Below are 12,002 nucleotides of genomic sequence, written 5' to 3'. Positions count from 1 at the left end.
AGGAGGATGTTTTTCTCTTCTGTTCTGTTTTCCCCAGTGAACAAAGATGTAACAATACCAAACCTTTGGACCTCATTTCTATTCTTCACAGGTGTATGCATTTAGTTTCAGCTTTGCTGCTGCTTTTAGCTGTACAGTTGGGCTTCTCCCAGCTTGGTGCTTAAAGATGTGGAAGAAACTACCTATTGATGCGCTCGAGATCTACATGAACTGTTGAAAAACATGCCAGGTAAACCTGTGTTTTCCTGTAACTGTACTCTTGAATTTTTACTGGTTTGCTTATAAAGATGATAGGTACAAATAGGATTTTTTAAGTAGATGGTATCCAATTTCTATCTCTGTGGTAGACATAAAACAAAAGGGGAGAAGGTATATATTGATTGTATCTTCTCCAATGTGTTTTCCTCAGTGATTTTTATTTTTTAAACCTTCCACTGGTTTTAATGTCTCATTTTAGGATGGCTTGAAGTGTGTTTTAACACTTCAATCACAGGTCCATAGCCCTTAAAGTTGCTGTTTCACCAGGTATTATTTGATCAGAAATATGTAGTTTTATTGTGTCGTTAGCAGCTCTTTAGGCAGAGTTGCCAGGAGAGCTGACTGTGTGTAGTCTGGATGTTTGTTTAACCTAAAATTTCCTTCCAGTATATCCCTGTTGCAGAAGTACAGCAATCCACAGATCTGCATAGACACAATGTGTGAAGAGGGATCTACTTGGACAGTTCTTCTCTAGAAATTGCCCAAAGACAAACCTCCACCAGTGATGAGCATTCGGGAACCTCATGTCAACCTTAACCCCCATTTTTTTTCACCAGTTTTTCTGGAAGCTGAACAGAAAAGTAAACCCAAAATCTCTTTAACAATGCTGTAATACCCATAAGCTGATGATTTCAGATTTGTTAACTGCCAAGGAACATATGAGAAGGTAATGTTTTTGCTGCACATAATACTTATGTCCAGCTTGCCATCTATGAAGAGAGGAGGCAGTGGGCAGGCAGGTATAATATCTGTGAAGAAAAAGTGGCAGCTAGTATTGAATGGAAGAATAAATAAAAATCTATACTGATGTACTCACAAAAGATTATGTCACTTACATTGCATAAACTAGCATGCATTCCACACCAAGTATGCCACTCAACCAGCTTATACAAGTTTGATTTTTCTGAGGGAAAGATGTCTAGACTTGCTTGCCCAGTCTGTTTTGTTTTTTTTTTTTTTAAACAGGTTGTTGACTCAAATCAAGTTAGTACAATGGCTTGTGCTGGTTTTGAGGGGTTTTTTTGCATGCAGGCAGCATGATGTTGTCTAAGGTTGTTTTACTTGACTGAAATGCAAGATCTGAATCCAGTGCTCTGCAGTGGAAAAGCTGGAATGCCAAACTCCTCAGACCAAATGAGTGTACTGCTGCCTGCTGTTGCTTCAACAGACTTCATGCTGCAAACCAGTCATTTGCATCAGCTCATGGGAGAGTGGTTCCATATTAACTGGAAATACATAATCAGCAAAGCCCTCTTCTTCCAAAAGGGGGGAAAAAAGTGGGAATCAAGTCACCTGAAGTCAGATATTTCACAGAATCATAGAATGGTTTGGGTTGGAAGGGACCTTAAAGATCATCTAGTCCAACCCCCTGCCGTGGGCAGGGACACCTTCCACTACACCAGGTTGCTCAAAGCCCCATCAAACCTGGCCTTGAACACTTCCAGGGAGGCGGCATCCACAACTTCTCTGGGCGACCTGTGCCAGTGTCTTACCAACCTCCCAGTAAAGAGTATCTTCCTAGTATTTAACCTAAATCTACCCTCTTTCAGTTTAAAACTGTGACCCCTTGTCCCATCAGTACACTCGCTGTTAAAGAGTCCTTCCTCAGCTTTCCTGTAGGCCCCCTTTAGGTACTGGAAGGCTGCTAGAAGGTCTCCCTGGAGCCTTCTCTTCTCCAGGCTGAACAACCCCAGCTCTCAGCCTGTCCTCATAAGGGAGATGCTCCAGCCCCTGATCATCTTTGTGGCCCTCCTCTGGACTTGCTCCAACAGTTCCATGTCCTTCTTATGTTGGGGGCCCCAGAGTGAACGCAGTACTCCAGGTGGGGTCTCATGAGAGTAGAGTACAGGCGGAGTATCACCTCCCTCGACCTGCTGGCCACGCTTCTTTTGATGCAGCCCAGAATGCAATTGGCTTTCTGGGCTATGAGCGCACATTGCTGGCTCATATTCAGTTTTTCATCCACTAATATCCCCAAGTCCTTCTCCCAAGGGCTGCTGTCAATCCACTCATTGCCCAGCCGCTATTTGTGCCTGGGATGGCCCCAACCCATGTGCAGCATCTTTCACTTGGCCTTGTTGAACTTCATGAGGTTCGCACAGGCCCACCTCTCAAACCTGTCAAGGTACCTCTGGATGGCATCCCTTCCCTCCAGCGTGTCAACTGCACCACACAGCTTAGTGTCGTCGGCAAACTTGCTGAGGGTGCACTCAATCCCGCTGACTGTGTTGCCAACAAAGATGTTAAACAGCACCGGTCCCAATACCAACCCTTGAGGAACACCTCTCTTCAGAGGGAGAGATGGAAGGAGCTACATATCTTATGCAGGTAAACAGAGCTTTTGGGTTCTCAGAGCTATCCATGTAGTGGATCTGTTGAGAAAGAGGTTTTTTATTATTTTTTATCGCTCTTGAGTGATGACATGCAATGAAATAATGAGAATGTATGTTGTGTATTTCCATGCACCATAGTTGTGTAGTCTTGCTGACTGTGAAAGATATGATTGCCTCTTCAAAGTAGGAGTGGAAGAAGTGCCCATAGTACACTAGTATCTAACGTACCAACAACACTGTTGCCTCTATCCTTTCATGCAAGGTCATCTTTTAGATTTCTTAATTGGGTGTACTCTTACTTTCTGTAACAGTCTGCAAATCAAGTCTTTGTTTACCTGTTAACTAGAAGACAAAATTTTCCATTTGAAGAGAAATGGTAGCAAACTGTATTTTCATTAATCTTATATGGGGCTTCTATTTACTTCTTTCTGTGCCATCAGACTATCTTACAAGCTTTAAAAGGTAATGTATCTTTCCTTCTTAGACTCGGAGTGCATGTCTGAAAAGTCCATTTAAAGAATTAATGAACATTTTCAGTAGTGTAACCGTGGGGCATGTCACTTGCCCAAACCATTTTGTGGTCTACAGTGAAATTGTTTCAGTCATTCATTCTCCCCAGCTGTTTCTGAGCTTTTGTGTCATTTACATTGGTCATACTTTACATATTTCACCAGGTGGGGAAACTTTCTGAAGGCTGTCTTGTAGAAAATCCTATCCTTTCTGTATCATGAGTTATGCTCTTTGAGTCAAGAGGCATGAAATTGTGTACTGACTGTTCTTTTTTATTAAAAAAAAAAAAAATCTGGGACTGCTGCCTACGGTCTTCAAGTGTAATTCTGAGAGGAGCTGGCATAATGTCGGTGAAGATAAACTTGAGTGGCTAAGAACAGAATTGTAAGGCAAAAGGCTTAAGTCTGTTATGTGATGTGTTGCTCCTTATTCATACTACAGAGCTTTTGTTTAACACCTAGCAAAGCAGTTCATAGAACAGCCTGCCAGGGAAAGTGTTAAGTACATCACTCAACTTCTCCATACTGTGTTTTGCTGGTTTGTAAATTGGTACAGAAACATAATTGGTAGTTGAGCACTGGTGAAAGAGTTATGTAAATGCATGTGTAAAGTCATAACAGGTTTCAGATGTTTCTGAGATTCCCTGCTGATCTACAGCTGGGGACATAATGCTAGACAGTGATGTAAACAAGTGGAAATGCAAGAATTAAACAGGTCAGTGTACTCATTATACAGTGTGAGAAATAATCATCTTGCCGCATCAGAACTGTTACTCTCTTCCAAAGTATTTCTTTATTTCGGTTCATTCAAAGACCACCAGTTATGATCATTATGGTAACTGCTCCTCTGAAATCCATTTTTAACTAGTCTTAACAATTAGGCAATCCCAAGTGGTCACAGCTGAGTTCCTGGAGGGAGTTGGCATGTTTTTATGTGGTCTGAACTTTACATGTCTTGCTTTTGTCAGTGTTAGCCAGTATAGCCTGATTGTTTTTCTCTTTCTTTGTGCAGATGCCTTTTTTGGACACTAATCTATCTACACTTGTGCAATAGGAGCTTCATCTCTAGATGCCTTGGAACATCTTAGGCATAGGAGTCAGGGGCTTGAATGGATTAAGCATTGGCAGAGACATAGATTTTGGCAATGCCTTGAACTAGGACATGATAATCTGTGTGATCCATGCAAGTAGACTAAACATGGAAGAGAAGCTTAAAATGTTGAAGCCATTACCCATACAAAGGTATGTTTGTCCTTGGGTTGGAATCCTTTAAACTATGTGGTATAGGGACAGATAAGATCTGGCATGACATGTTGCCACTTCCCTTTTCTCATGCCACCGATATGTCAGCATGACATGGTATGGTGTTGTGGGAAAAGCATTTATTGAAAACAACTGGAACCCAAACACAGTTGTAGATCACAATCTCTGGGCTGGCTGGCTGATTTTGCTTATTGCCCAGTTTCTTTAAAAACAAACAAACAAAAAAAACCCCAAACAAACAAAAGCCCAAAACACTCTATGTTTAAATGGGGAGATTATCATCTATACTCTGGGTCTGGTTTTGATACCAATTGACACTTTGTAATATTTAGCTGTTGGTAACTTAAGCAATCTTGAATGTTGCTGTAATACAGAATCACCCAAACAAAAGTAGCCCAATGAGGAAACAGTGCAGCTGGTTGAGAAATTGTGGAAGTGATAGTGTTTTGAAATGACTGGGAGGAAAAAAAACCAACACAAAACCTAATTCTTTTTGTGTATAGCCTGGAACACGTTCTGTGTGTTAGATGGCAGGAGATAATGCAGCATAAGTATGAAAAAGCAGCATGTTACTTATTTCAGTTATGTGTGTAAATGTGGATGCCCTGCTTTAATGTGTAATGGTCTAAAATGGTATTGGTCTTAAAGGTAACATTGTTTTAAATGTGTAAGGCTTAAATGTTGTACAGAGATGACTTCTTAAAATTCTACTTCCTCTTTAATATTTGGGGGGGGGGGGGGGGCGGGGGGGCATGTAGCATTTTTATAGGCCTAAACTTTATAAGATGTGTTATTTCATGGCCATGCTGAGCAAGTGGTGTGCTCTGCACAACTTCAGTCATTGTAACTTGTATGATACCCAAAATTAGGTAGCTGTGGGTAAATGAATAAGGGAAAAATAGCTATTTTTAAGTACTTTTTTCTTAAAAAAGGGGGGGGGTTCTTCATTCTAAGGTCTTTAGCAGTTCCTTTTTGCATTTTATTTGTAAAGCATCTAAAAGAAGGTTGTTGTAAATCTTTAGTGCAAGCTTTTGTGTCCTACAACTCTCTGGAAATGTGTTACTTTCTTTTGGTAAAGGACTCTGATTTAATCCACTTACTTCCTTAAATAGCTTTTGCCTTAACTTGCTGACAGTATTTCTGTTTTATTGTTACCCATGCAATTCAGTAGCTCATCACTGCACTGAGAATTGTTCTTTCTTTAAGAGGATTATTAATGAATATCTGAACTGTGGTAAAGATGTCTCCAAGCGGACACTGGTGTACAACTGCTGAGGCAGGAAAGATGTGAGGCAGCTACAACTTTACTCCAGTTTACAAAAGAAGCATCAGCACAGAGATGAAGCAGTTTTGTTAAGCAGAACTTAGGAGTTAATACTGTGGGGTTTATTTTGTTAAACTGTTATCTCATGCACGCCTGAAATGCTGCCATCACACTGTAGTGTTTCTTATCGTGTGTGGACAGCTGCGTGGCTGAAAATGGATGGAGTGCCCCATGCTGTAGTCAGACCATGTTGCAAGTAAGTTCAGTGGGGTCGGAATGAATTAAAGCTCCTAGTTGTTCTCTAAACAGCATTGGATGAGAGAAAGAGGAGGGGTCTGGTGTTTTCTTCTTAGCTCATTCCTTCGTGGCACAGTAACGGCATGTCCTGTGCTGTAGGAGGTAGTGGATGGGATGGATAGGAGCTGTGGATTTCCTGGCCTGTTGTAATCTCTCTTGGTAGATTCTCATAAATCAGGAAGCATGTACCTCACAGCTGTGGCCAAATTGCAATCCAGACCCTTAGTGCTCAGTTTTCTATGGGTCGGTTTCACCTCTTGTTCCTGGCTTTAGTAAATTTGTCTTTTGTCTTACCATGTCAGGGTATCAGGTTAATCTGGTTGCTGTTTTCCATCACACATGACCATGTTTCCTTGTGGGAATAGGAACTGTGAAGTGACCCTCAAACTAAGTATCGCTTTTGTACTTCTGAAAGATGGCTTAGTTGTTATTAAATACTTCTTTTATACACCTCAAAGGTTCTTGGTCTTTAGAGCATGGAACACGCAGATGGGGGGAATTTTCTTTTGAAAGGTGTTGTGCAGAAGTTTAGCAGTAACTGTTAAGTAAGGTGATGGGAACATTAAATGCTAATTAATGGTGTAGGTTACATTCTGAGATCAGTGTTGCATGGACTGGCTACCTGGTACGGTGTGATGGGTTGACCCTGGCTGGACGCCAGGTGCCCACCAAAGCCGTTCTATCACTCCCCCATCCTCAGCTGGACAGGGGAGAGAAAAAATATAACAAAAAGCTTGCGGGTCGAGATAAGGACAGGAGAGATCATTCACTAATTACCATCACGGGCAAAACAGACTCAGCTTAGGGAAAATTAGCTCACTTTTTATTACAAATCAGCCAGAGTAAGGTAAATGAGAAATAAAACGAAATCTCAGAACACCTTCCCTCCACCCCTCCCTTCTTCCCGGGCACAACTTCACTCCCGGATTTCTCCACCAAGCCCCCCCAGCGGCCCAAGGGGGACAGGGATGGGGTTTACGGTCATCACATGTTATTTTCCGCCGCTTCACCTCCTCAGGGCGAGGGCTCATCACACTCTTCCCCTGCTCCAACGTGGAGTCCCACCCACGGGAGACAGTCCTCCACGAACTTTCTCCAACGTGGGCCATTCCCACGGGCTGCAGTTCTTCACGAACTGCTCCAGCATGGGTCCTTTCCACGGTGTGCAGTCCTTCAGGCACAGACTGCTCCAGCGTGGGTCCCCCACGGGGTCACAAGTCCTGCCAGAAAACCTGCTCCGTGGGCTCCTCTCTCCACAGGTCCGCAGGTCCTCCCAGGAGCCTGCTCCAGTTTGGGCTTCCCACAGGGTCACAGCCTCCTTCAGGCATCCCCCTGCTCCGGCGTGGGGTCCTCCTTTCAGGGCTGCAGGTGGATATCTGCCCCACCATGGACCTCCCTGGACTGCAGGGGGACAGCCTGCCTCACCAGGGTCTTCACCACGGGCTGCAGGGGAATCTTCGCTCCGGCGCCTGGAGCATCTCCTCCCCCTCCTTCTGCACTGACCTTGGTGTCCGCAGGCTTGTTTCTCTTACATGTTCTCACTCCTCTCTCCGGTGGCTGTTTTCCGCGTCCCAACTTTTTTTTTCCTTCTTAAAAATGTTATCACAGAGGCGTTACCACTATCACTGATTGGCTCGGCCTTGGCCGGCGGCGGGTCTGTCTTAGAGCCGGCTGGTATAGGCTCGCTCTCTCTCGAACACAGGGGAAGCTTCCAGCAGCTTCTTACAGGAGCCACCCCTGTAACCCCCCCCGCTACCAAAACCTTGCCACATAAAACCAATACATACGGTATCACCATCCTATGTACGGGGAAGTGAATCAGCTGGCTTATGTGTTTAATGCTTAAGAAATTCTAAAGATACAGGACCTCATGTAGTTCAGCTATGGTATAAATGTGATCTCCAGCCGTGATTGTCTACTGTGGAGAATGGCAATGGTTTCTACCCACTAGAAATTAATTTCTAGGAAAGCACGTGACTTATTTTGTTCACCTTACTTTTGCTAATAGAAAGAAGCTGAGAGCTTTGATCAGTGGCAGCAAGTTTTGCATTGAGTGAGGATCATTGTCTCATAGCAGATGTACTCATTTGCATGGGAGTGAGATAATTTCCAATGATCAGCTTAGAATGGGTTTGTCTAATTCAACTAGTAAATCTGCCATTTCCTGCCAAGAAGTGTAGAGAGAGTTGAAATCATCTTACTACTGTGCAAACACAGGGGAAGGAGACCAGGTATATGCAAAGAGCTTGGCCAAGTCTGTTTAAGCATCTTGGTCTGGTGCGATAGCTTTATTCCAATAGAATGAAAAGTTGCCTCTTAAAGCTTTTTATCGAGCATTCACTATGAAACTTGACACTTCGTTTAAAAAAAATTTAAAAAATTAGTTTTCCAGCGTCTTGGTCTTCAGGTGAGAAAATAATCTTCCCTATAACCAGCAAGACAGGATACTGGATGCTAAATTTCTGCAAGGAGTGTGTGGCGCTTTTAGATCACTTGAGAGTTGCCATAATCTGTGCAGAAGATTAAAACCTATCAGTTGCTATGTTTCAGCCAAATTGGACTTGGCAGGATTGCAAAAGCTGTAACTTTTTTAGTGGTGACGAGACCCAAAGGTTAACCTGAAAGGTTAAAGTGCCTTTTCGGGGTAATGTTCACTTAGGTACAATTTGGTTGTGTAACTGTATTGGGTTTGCATGGCAAGGTTTTGGTAGTGGGGGGGCTTTACAGGGGTGGCTTCTGTGAGAAGCTGCTGGAAGCTTCCCCTGTGTCTGACAGAGCCAATGCCAGCCGGCTCCAAGACGGACCCGCCGCTGGCCAAGGCCGAGCCCATCAGTGACGGTGGTAATGACTCTGGGAGAACAGATTTAAGAAGGGGAAAAAGTTGCTGCACAACAGAAACGGCAGCCAGAGAGAGGAGTGAGGACATGCGAGAGGAACAGCCCTGCAGACCCCCAGGTCAGTGCAGAAGGAGGGGAGGAGATGCTCCAGGCGCCGGAGCAGAGATTCCCCTGCAGCCCGTGGGGAAGACCCTGGTGAGGCAGGCTGTCCCCCTGCAGCCCAGGGAGGTCCACAGGGGAGCAGATCTCCACCTGCAGCCCTGAAAGGAGGACCCCACGCCGGAGCAGGGGGATGCCTGAAGGAGGCTGTGACCCTGTGGGAAGCCCAAACTGGAGCAGGCTCCTGGGAGGACCTGCGGACCTGTGGAGAGAGGAGCCCACGGAGCAGGTTTTCTGGCAGGACTTGTGACCCCATGGGGGACCCATGCTGGAGCAGTCTGTGCCTGAAGGACTGCAGCCCATGGAAGGGACCCATGTTGGAGCAGTTCGTGAAGAATTGCAGCCTGTGGGAAGGACCCACGTTGGAGAAGTTCGTGGAGAACTGTCTCCCGTGGGAGGGACCCCATGCTGGAGCAGGGGAAGAGTGAGGAGTCCTGCCCCTGAGGAGGAAGGAGCAGCACAAACAACATGTCATGAACTGACCACCACTGACAGGGAGGAGGTAGAGAAAATGTGGAGTGAAGCTGTGCCTGGGAAGAAGGGATGGGTGGGGGGAAGGTGTTTTAAGATTTGGTTTTATTTCTCATTACCCTACTCTGATTTGATTGGTAATAAAATTAAACTAATTTTCCCCAAGTTGAGTCTGTTTTGCCCATGGTGGTAATTGGTTGAGTGATCTCTCCCTGTCTTTATCTTGACCCATGAGCCTTTTGTTATGTTTTTCTCTCCCCTGTCCAGCTGAGGAGGGGAGTGATAGAGCAGCTTTGGTGGGCACCTGGCATCCAGCCAGGGTCAACCCACCACAGGCAGAAGCTTGATTACATTAGAAACTCAAATTTCAAAACAGTAGATCTGAATTTCACTTGTTGGAAACAAAAATAATTTGTGTGGATCCTGTCCTTTCAGAGTGTGAAGGTTACGTCCTGCTTTTTCTCTAGGATGAGTTGCTGAAATATTTCTGCTCCCTTTTATAGTGGCGTTCTGGCAGTCCTTTGTTGGAGAAGCCGCCCAGGAAAGGAAATGCTCTGGCCATAGTGAGAGTGGTGTGACCCATACAGAAGTTCATGTACTTCGTGGCCAAGTGAGCTTCCTTTTTATGTTCGCTGTCATCTTCCTCTGCTGTTTTCCATTGCCAACACTACATGCTTTTTCATATTTAGGGATCAGCATCAGGAATGTCTTAAATTTTATCCAAATTTTAAATCATTTCCAGTTCTTTCTCCCTGTTACCCCATGCATGGTGTCTCAGTAGACATAGCTCAAAGGACGAGTGAGTTCTTTGAGCAGAACTTAGCAGCTGCACTCGCCAGGGGGGAAAGAAGTGGTGAATTTTCAGGTAACAGCAAAGCTGCAAATGCAGTTTGATGCTATTCGTGTCAAAATAAATGGGACAACCAACAGGGCATTAAAAAGAGTACTGTAAATTCTATCTGGTTCCTTAAGCCAGGGGTGCTGCTAGCCAGAAACAGATGAGAAAAACAGGTGACAAACAGAGATTCATTTTATGGGTTTGGCTGGAATTTTAATTGCATTTCTCCCTGTGTTAATTAAGAAAACAAATGTTTAGTGCAGACCAATGAAGACTGGTAGCATGCTCTAGAGAGGACTCCTGGTGCAGCATCCTGCCCCTGCTGGCAGTGCTTGCAGGAAGCACGAGGTGGCAGGCGGCGAAAGTCTGTACCCAGCGGAGGGCTGGCCACCGATCATCAGGAAGCGGGGCATTTTGCAGGGGTTTTGGCTTCCCTTTCAAATTTTGAACTCGACTCAATTCTGTATGACTCAGTCTGGTTTGACGCTTCAAGGAGACAGGCTCGGGCCACGCCTGTTGCAAGATGTCACCTCTCTGCTACCCTGCCTGCTGCACTCATACGCCAGCCCAATTACAGACATGAAGTGTGGACTGCAGTTTTCATGGTGATTGTGGTTTCTAGTGAGCCCTGAGATCTGGTAGGGTAGTGAAGTCTGGTACACACGTAACAGCCTGGGCATCCTTTTAGATGCTCTCTAGCACCCTCCCTGTGCCACGTCAAGGGTTGTTGCCCAGCTCTCTGGTGCTGTCTCAAAGCTGCTGCACTACCTGGCAATAGATGATCACAGAGTTGATGGTTCCATTAGGCAGGAGGGTTAATGACTTGCTCACTTTAATATTTTAAGGCTGGAAAGCTTGCAAGGGGAATTTTAGTTCTGAAGGTGGCACGTGAACACATCTGTATTGACAGGCTTGAAGAGTTTGATAGTCCCTTTAGTCAGAGGCTGAACCCAGGAAGGCTGCAGAACAGGAATGCAGGACAGGGTAATTCAGGTTGGAAGGGACTTAAAGTCTCCAGTCTAACCTCCTGCTCTAAGCAGGGTCAGCTTTGAGATCATATTGGGTTACTCAGGTCTTCATCTGGTTTGGCCTTGAAAACCTTCTAGTATGGAAAGTGCAGCCTCTCTGGGCAATTTGTTCATTGACTTATTGGTTGTAATAAATGGGCATTTTATTTATTATTACTGTTCATTTACTTTTTAGCCCTTAGGCTCATCTTTCATGTCTCTAAGCTTTCTGCCTGTATTGGTAAAAGCTATCTCATGGCTTCTAAGCAAGTTCTGGGGAAAGAGTAGGGATTAACCCATGCATTTCAAGAATTTGAAACAGCATTGCCATTCCCAATTTTCCATTTTCTTTAAGCATGTTTCCTCCCTTTGTTTAAAACCCTCACTGTCTTCGTGCTTCTTTCTCCTTACATGGTTCCCCACCCACACCTATGATGCGGGTAGAGGAGGAAGGACTCTGTTTTCCGTGTATCTGGGGCTGCTGCTAGGACCTTTGTAGTACATTTAGGTATCTCAAACCATTTGATGCTTCTTCTAGTAAGTTACATATTACCTCAGTTCCTGAGGAAGTGAAGGATAGGTGCGATGAGAACGGGATCCAGATCTCCTGGTTTTAGGTACTGCAGTAAGAAGCTCTTCATGACAATTTTTATTCATATAATGTATTTCAAATGTTGAACGTGGGATAGTGAAGCACCTGGTTTACATCAGCCTTGAGGTAGAGATCATGTTCTTGCAGGAGTTTGTTCCACTATGTGACGATAAT

Source organism: Haliaeetus albicilla, chromosome 1 (genome assembly GCF_947461875.1).
Source record: "Haliaeetus albicilla chromosome 1, bHalAlb1.1, whole genome shotgun sequence".
NCBI classification, from domain to species: domain Eukaryota; kingdom Metazoa; phylum Chordata; class Aves; order Accipitriformes; family Accipitridae; genus Haliaeetus; species Haliaeetus albicilla.
The sequence above is the reverse complement of the archived record's forward strand: the minus strand, read 5'-3'. Positions refer to the sequence as shown.